This window comes from Chrysochloris asiatica, unplaced genomic scaffold (assembly GCF_000296735.1).
Source record: "Chrysochloris asiatica unplaced genomic scaffold, ChrAsi1.0 scaffold00059, whole genome shotgun sequence".
NCBI classification, from domain to species: Eukaryota; Metazoa; Chordata; class Mammalia; order Afrosoricida; family Chrysochloridae; genus Chrysochloris; species Chrysochloris asiatica.
Window position 1 is genome coordinate 7,821,138 of NW_006408577.1, and position 7,862 is coordinate 7,828,999.

At 40.1% G+C, this 7,862-nt stretch overlaps 1 protein-coding gene and 1 pseudogene across 1 annotated transcript in view; one reads left to right on the forward strand and one right to left on the reverse strand.

Annotated features, from left to right (window-relative positions):
- ZNF804A (zinc finger protein 804A) overlaps window positions 1-7,862 on the forward strand; it is a 469,844-nt gene that overhangs the window by 422,437 nt on the left and 39,545 nt on the right. The gene's annotated exons all lie outside the window — the stretch shown is intronic.
- LOC102816739 overlaps window positions 4,225-7,862 on the reverse strand; it is an 18,025-nt pseudogene continuing 14,387 nt past the window's right edge.

A 7,862-nucleotide genomic window follows, 5' to 3' on the forward strand; every position in this document is an offset into this window, starting at 1 on the left:
CTGCTTTTGCTTTGTCCCAAAGATTTTGGTATATTGTCTTTTCATTATTGTTTGTTTCTAGGAACTTTATGAATTCTCATTTAATACCTTCTATTATCCAGTCACTTTTCAGCAAGGTAGTCTTCAGTCTCCATGTATTAAACTTTATTTCCTTGGTCTTCTAATTGTTAATTTGTTTATGGCACTGTGGTGTGAAAAGATGGTTTGTAGAATTTTGATGTTTATAAATTTATGGAGGCTTGCTTTGTGACCTAACACATGGTCAATTCTGGTGAATGTTCCATGTACACTGGAAAAGAATGTGTATTGTGCTGTTGTTTGGTTAAATGCTCTGTACACATCGATGAGGTCAAGTTGGTTGATTGTGCTATTTAGTTCCTCTGTAGCTTTGTTGGGTTTCTTTCTGATTGTTCTATCCCTTTTAGAAAGTGACATATTAAAATCTACCACTGTAATTGTAGATTTATCTATTTCTTTCTTAAATTCTAGTCCAGTTTGCTATATATATCTTGGTGCTCTTTCATTTGGAGGGTAGATGTTAATTATGATTATGTCATCTTGCTCAACTGACCCTTTAATCATAAGATACTGTCATTAATCTCTTATACTGGATTTTGCCTTAAAGCTTATTTTATTAGAGATTAATGTTGCCACTCCTGCTTGTTTTTTATTGCTGTTAGCTTGGTATATTTTCTTGCATCCTTTAACTATTAGTCTGTTTTTGTCTTTGTATGTAAGGTGTGTGTCTTATAGGCAGCATATTGAACTGTCTTGTTTTCTTATCCATTCAGCCACTCTCTGTCTCTTCACTGGTGCATGTAATCCATTGACATTCAATGTAATTATCGATAAGTATGGATTAACTGCTGTCATTTTGTTAATTTTATTTTTTTGTGGTGTTGTTTGTTCCTTTGTTTTGCAAGCCTTCTTGTTCTGAGGTCATGTGTTTTGTTCTATTTCTTGTTGTTGTTTTTCTTAGTTTTAATGTTTTCTTGTTCTTCTTGGATCTTCATTTTCATGGTAAATTGTGAAGTATTAATTTTCTTTGGGGTTACCCTATAGTCTATTAAGTTTTCCCTGTGTTTCAGACAGTCTATTGTATCCTACAGTCTACTTGACCCCCTCACCACATGTATCTCTGTTCCTATATTTTTCCCTTCTTTGATATAGTTAATATTTTGATATTTGGTTGGCATCACAGGTCCTCTGAATTCATTGCTTTAATTTTTTCTATTCTGAATTCTGCAGTCTACTGAGTTCCAGGTGGTGTTGCCACATCTGTCACTCTCTGGTTGTTGTCTGTTCTTGCTGGGTTTCATTCCAAAGAACTCCCTCTAGGATGTTTTGAAGTGCTGGATTGGCTTTGATAAAATCTCTTAGCTTCTGTTTATCCTTGAATGTTTTGATTGCACCATCATATTTGATTGACAGTTTTGCTGGATAGACAATTCTTGGTTGGCAGTTTTTTTTCTTTTCTTTTTTACTTTTAGGGTTCTATATATGTCTCCCCATTGCCTTCTTGCCTGCATTGTTTCTGCTGAGAAGTCAGAGCTTAATCTGATTTCTTTGCCTTTTTAAGTAACATTTCTGTTTTCCCTGACTGTTTTTAGGATTCTCCCTTTATGTTTGATTTTGAAAAGCTTGATTATGATATGTCTCGGTGATTTTCTTTTGAGGTCTGTCCTTCCTGGGGTTTTTCAGCTTCTTGAAAGTTTATCTTCTCATCCTTCAAGATGTTAGGGAAATTTTCTTCCAAATCTTCAACTATATCTTCTATTGACTTCTTTGATTCTTCCTGTTATGGAATGCCAATAATTCTTAAGTTATTCCTCTTCATGTTATCCAGCATGAATCTTAGACTCTCTTCAGACTTTTTAATCCTTTTTTCTGCTTGCTCTTCTATCTTAGTAGTATTGAGATTTGTCTTCCAGCTCACTAGTTCTGGCTTGCATCTCTTCCATTCTTTTCCTTTGCCCTTTAAGTGCATTGTCCATTTCTAATATTTTATTATTAATCATCTATACTTCTTTTTCCAAGTTTTGGATCATTTCCAGTGCCATATGTATCTTGTTTGAATCCTCCTGTAGCACTTTCTGGATTTCTTCCCTATTTTCCTCCACCCCTTTCAGAGCATTTGAATTTGTTTCCATATCATTCTTGTGAATTCCTTCTCAGGCATATCCAGAGCCTGCTATTCTACTGGAAAGTTGTGTCTGCTTCCAGCTCATTTGTCTCAGTTACCTTTTTCTGTTTTTGTACAAGTGTTGAGAACTTTAATTGTGCTTTCTTGGACATTGTCAGCAGTTATGTATGTTTTTAATGCTTAAATGGATGTGTGTTTCTTTGTTGTTAAGTTTACTAAGTGTCTTCTGGTGGATATGGTCTGGAGATAGGCTTCCTTTTTCACATGTAATGCCTTGCAATTGGTCTTCACTCTTGTCCAGAAGTTGGGGTATTACAGGGTATGCTTGTAGCTTGGCTATATAATCACAGTTGCTGTCTCTTCTTGGGTAAGGTAGGGGGAGAGTTCCAAACCCTTGGCAAAGAGTGAGACGAAAAGATCAAAAATAGAAACAATATAGAAGCAGAGACAGAAACCACCAATCAAAAACAAAAATAAAATTGTGATTGTCCACTGGCCTTTGCTGTGCAGACAGGGATAAAGGGTCCTGCCCACATCAACTTTGAGGCTAGGTTCCAGAGTAGGAAGTCATAAGAAGCATGCTGTGGGTTACCTCTCTGTGATGTTGGAAAACAGTGGGTGCAATGCTGGACCTTTTTGGGTATTTACTCCCACCTGCCTGAAGGCATCTGGGTTGCGCACTGAGAGCGTGATCGGAGGGAAGAAGAAAGATATGTGAAAATTAAAACTGAAAAATGAAAAATTGGTCACACCTCTCCCTCCAGATGCTCAGCTCCGCAGCTTCTAGCACTGGGTCACTGCCTCTGGTAGCCTGTGGCCCTGCCCTCTCCATATGTGTCCTTTATGTTGGAGTTTTACAGATTGTTCATTTGGTTTGTCTTTCAGGCCAGCCCAGCTTTTTTCTTGCTGGTAAGGAGAAGTAAAGGGTCCTGCACAAGTTAACTTTAGGGTTGGGACCCTGAGTCAGTCATCATAAGCAGCCACCAAAGAATCTGGCTGTGGGACCAAAAGGGGTTCTTCTTCTCGGTGCCGTGGGGAAGCTGTGGGATCAATGCTGGACTCTTTTGGAGTGCACACCCACCCACCTAAAGGTATCCAGTCTGGGCAGAGAAGGCGTGACAGAAAAAAGGAGGAAGAAATGTGTAGAATTCCCCACACCTTATTTTGCATATGTCCCTGTGCTGGGTTTTAGTGCAGGTTCACTGTGCTGGTCAGGCTGTGGCCCCACCCTCTTAACTCAGCTTGGGTGGGGTGACTGCAGAGGGAGTCCCCTGCCTGAATTGATTGCTAAATAGCTATATTTTCCTTTATACTGTGATTTTTCCACCAGTGGATGTGGGAGTCTGACACCATGAACCTTATGCTTGTTCCAGAGCTCTGGGATTGTCCCGTGAAAGCAGCTTCTCTAGGTTTTCAGTCCTTCCCCCATGGAGCCTGTCTTACCTGACTCTTCCTCTGCTGCTGCCAAAACCAGAAGTCCCCTTCCATCTTCTTTTGATGCTTTCTGCAACATTCAGTAATTTGCCCAGAGAATCCTTCAATAATGAAAGTTGAGGCTTGAATTTTTTCTTCAGATCCCCCAGCTTGAGAAATGCTGAGTGTGTTTTTCTCTTTTGGTTTTCTAACCCCAGGACTTTGCACATTTCATTACAATATATGACTTTTTCTTCTCAAGCTGACATTTGAAATTTTCTGTTCTGCTCTTGTACCTCCTCATTTCTTCCATTTGCTTTAGCATCTGTGCACTGGAGAGCAAGTTTCAGAGTCTCTTCTGACATCCATTTTACTCTTTTTACAACATTAATGTCGCTTTACTCTGGAGATCATCAAATACAGTTCAGGACTAATGCTCACAAGCAGCTGTGCATAAAATTATAGAAATCTGCTACATTTTCTAGAAAAGGCCCAGGCATACACAAGAAAAAGAAGCAAGAAGTGCCCAAATTACTGCAGTATTTTAAGGACCTGTCCCCACACCTCCTTTAGCAAGGTAGACAGGTAGACTGGCCCCAGGTAGACAGTCCTTTTAGCAAGGAGGGGAAGAATGCTTTCTGTTCCTGCCCATCCCTGTCCTCCAGTGCTCAGTTGTAGGCCTTGTTGAACTCCTGGAGGGCCCAGTGTTTGTTCTCAGTTGTCTATTTGTGTTGGGTGTATTCTTTCACTAGGCTGTCAAACTCCTCCCCAAGGACGTCATACGTGTTCAGATCTCTCAAGACTTCTCAATCTCTTGCTCTTGTGGGCAAATGCCCCCCTCTAAATGATCCCTCAAAAGATTATGAACTTCCACTTTTTCAGCAGTGTGTCAGACAAAATCTTTAGCTCCTCCATTCTCAGCTTAAGCACCATGGCACTACACTAGATTTTCAGGCACTGGGCATTGATGCAGTCTAGTTCAGACTGGGTCTTCAGTGGGTTCTCTTAAAGAAGTCTCTGTAGGAAGGCAAGGCACCGGAGAAGCACTTGGGGATAGGTGGCACTCTGCTTCTGCAGCAGCACCACCTGCTCCTTCTGCTGCCTCTTGGTGTCCCAGTATCGCTGCTTCTCACTCACCATGACCTCTGCTAGTTTCCACATCTTTGCTGCCTTCAGAGTTTTGCTGTCTGAATCAGAGCTGGGGTTATGGTAGCAGCGAAGGGTGAAACATTTCTTCTTGAGCTGCTCCTCCACCTCTAGTCGAAGCTGAGCTCTCATCCACAGAAAGTCCTCTAAAAGTGGCATGACCTCCCACAGATCTGCTTTCTCCACTACTAGCTATGAGACATCACCTTCTCCTGGCTGGGACTAAAACCTATGTCAATTCAGTCACCAGTAGCTGCTGTTCAAGGGTCTCATGAAAATTTTTGTCCTCAGAAGTTAAATTTGTGTCTTGTGAACTTACATAGTAGTCCACAAGTAGCTCTTGAATGACCCTCTGCAGAATCTCTGACCTCAACCATGCTGCCTCATGCAAATCTAACTTCTTTCCATGCCTGAGCCTGTTCCTTTGCCAAGGTGAGGCTTAAGCCCCTTTCATCAACATGCTGTGAGAGACTCAGTAGCAGCTTGCCAAAGTACGGGTTCTGTCATAGGTCCTCTTCATTCAGCTTACAAGGAGGAAGCTGTCTACTACATATTTGTTGTTGTACTTCCATCCCTTCTCCAGGTAAGCACAAGTCCCAGATGCCATTTGATTTTCTTGGGATGCCTGTCTGTGGATCAAATGTCAGCTGAATCTCCTGAAGTAAGTACTGAGATGGCTAGGGCAGGCTGTCCAGTGGCGTCAACACCCCAGACCACGCCTGGACTCCAGAACCTCTCGCTCAGGCCAGTGCAGGGGACAGGGAAAGTGAGGCCCTAAGAGGACCACAAAGGAGGGCAAGGGGCCTTTTCCTTCTTTCTTGTCCTCTTAATGACTTTTTGTTTTCTCTCTGTATGATGTTCTTGATGTCATCCCACAACTCTTTTGGTCTTCAGACTTTAGTGACTAATGTATCAAATATGCTCTTCAGATGATCTCTAAATTCAGGTGGATATACTCAAGGTAATACTTTGGCTTTGAAATTTTCTGTTCAGCTCTTGTACCTCCTCATTTCTTCCATTTGCTTTAGCATCTCTATGCTGGAGAGTGTCTCTTCTGACATCCATTTTGACCTTTTCCTTCTTTCTTGTCTTCTTAATGACTTTTTGCTCTCCACCTATATGATGTTGTTGTCATCCTACAACTCTTCTAGTCTTTGATCTTTAGTGTCAAATGTATTAAATCTCTTCTTCAGATGATCTCTAAATTCAGGTGAATATATTCAAGGTAATATTTTGGCTCTCATGGACTTGTTTTCATTCTCTTCAGCTTCAGTCTGAATTTGCATATGGGCAGTTGCTGGTCTGTTCCACAATCTGCCCCTCACCTTGTTTTGGCTGATGATATGGAGCTTTTCTACCATCTCTTTCCACAGATGTAGTCAATTTCATTTCTGTAACTACATCTGGTGAGTTCCATGTGTGTTCTTGTCTCTTATGCTGTTAAGAAAATGTATTTGAAATGAACAGATCATTGGTTTTGTAGAATTCTATCATGCAATCCCCAACATCATTTCTATCACCAGGGCCTTATTTTTTAACTACTGATCCTTCGTCTTTGTTTCCAACCTTTGTATTCCAATCACCAGTGATTATCAATATATCTTGATTGCATGTTTGATCAATTTCAGATTGAAGAAATTAATAAAATCCTTCTATTTCATTCTCACTGGCTTTAGTGGCTGGTGCATAAATTTGAATAATAGTGGTATAATTAACTGGTCTTCCCTGTAGGCACATGAATATTATCCTATCACAGACAGCATTGTACCTCATGACACATCTTGATATGTTCTTTTTGATGATGAATATGATGCCATTTGTCTTCAATCTGTCATTCCCGGCATAGTAAACCATATGATTGTCAGATTCAAGATGGCCAATACCAGTCCATTTCGCCTAAGATATTGATGTTTATGCATTCTATTTCATTTTTGGCAATTTCAAATTTTCCTAGATTCATTCTTCATTCGTTCCATGCTCTGATTATTAATGGATATTTTCAGCTGTTTCTCTTTATTTTGAGTTGTGCCCCATCAGCAAATGACATCTTGAGTGCTTTACTCCACTTCTGTCATCACGGTCAACTCTACTTTGAGGAGGCAGCTCTTCCCCAGTTGCATTTTGAGTGCCTTCCATCCTGTGGGGCTCATTTTCCAGTACTATATCTGACAGTGTTTCTCTGCTATTGCTAACATTTTCAATGACTAAATATTCGGAAGTAGTTCTTCTGTCCATCTTCCTAGTCTGTCTTAGTCCGGAAGTTCATCTGAAACCTGTCCACCATGGATGACCCTGCTGGTATTTAAAATACCTGTGGCATAGCTTCCAGAATCACAGCAACAAATAAGCCACCACAGTCTGACAAACTGACAGACAAGTGGTAGTTCAGAACAATAGTAAGGGAAAAATAAAGGACAGCATGAGAAACAGTTATGCTAGTGTGCTCTGCTTTCTTCTATAAAGGTAATGACCCACCTAAGGGGTAATATGTTACAAAAATAGAAAATAGGGATTCTCTTTTGGGTTATCTTCTCCTTAACTACTTGAAATTTATCCAATATTAAACAAAATTAGGCAAAAGTGTATGTTGATGCAATAGCATTGCTAGAGCATGACTTGATACAGTCTTTAAATAATTTGTTAAAATATGGCATTAGTAGTTTCCCCCTGCACTCTTGTGGTGATTGAGAAGGGAGCTATTTGAGAACTGATCATTCTGCCTTGTAGAAGGAAAATCAAATGTAACCAGTGAGCCAATGAGCAGAATGATGGTAGTCTTGGACTCTGAGATGACTACCATGCTGATAATAACTTACACAACACTGAACCTTAGCTGTCCAAATAGAGCTGACCAAAGCAAGACAAAAACAAAAAAACAAAAAACAAGGCAATTTGTTATGCAAGGTTTGGACTTCAGAAATTGAGGCAGCATTGTGCCCAGTGATAGAGAAACAACAACAACAAAAAAAAAACTGTATATCATGAGTACATGGATCATTGCTGCTAGAAATGCATACAGCCATCTCTTGAAACAACCCACAATCCCCAAAACTAAGACTACTTTGAAGGTGACAAGAGAATTTTCTCTCTGACATAGAGAAGCTAAAGCAAATGGAAAAAATGAAGAGGTCCAAGAGCTAAACAGAAATTTTCAAAGATC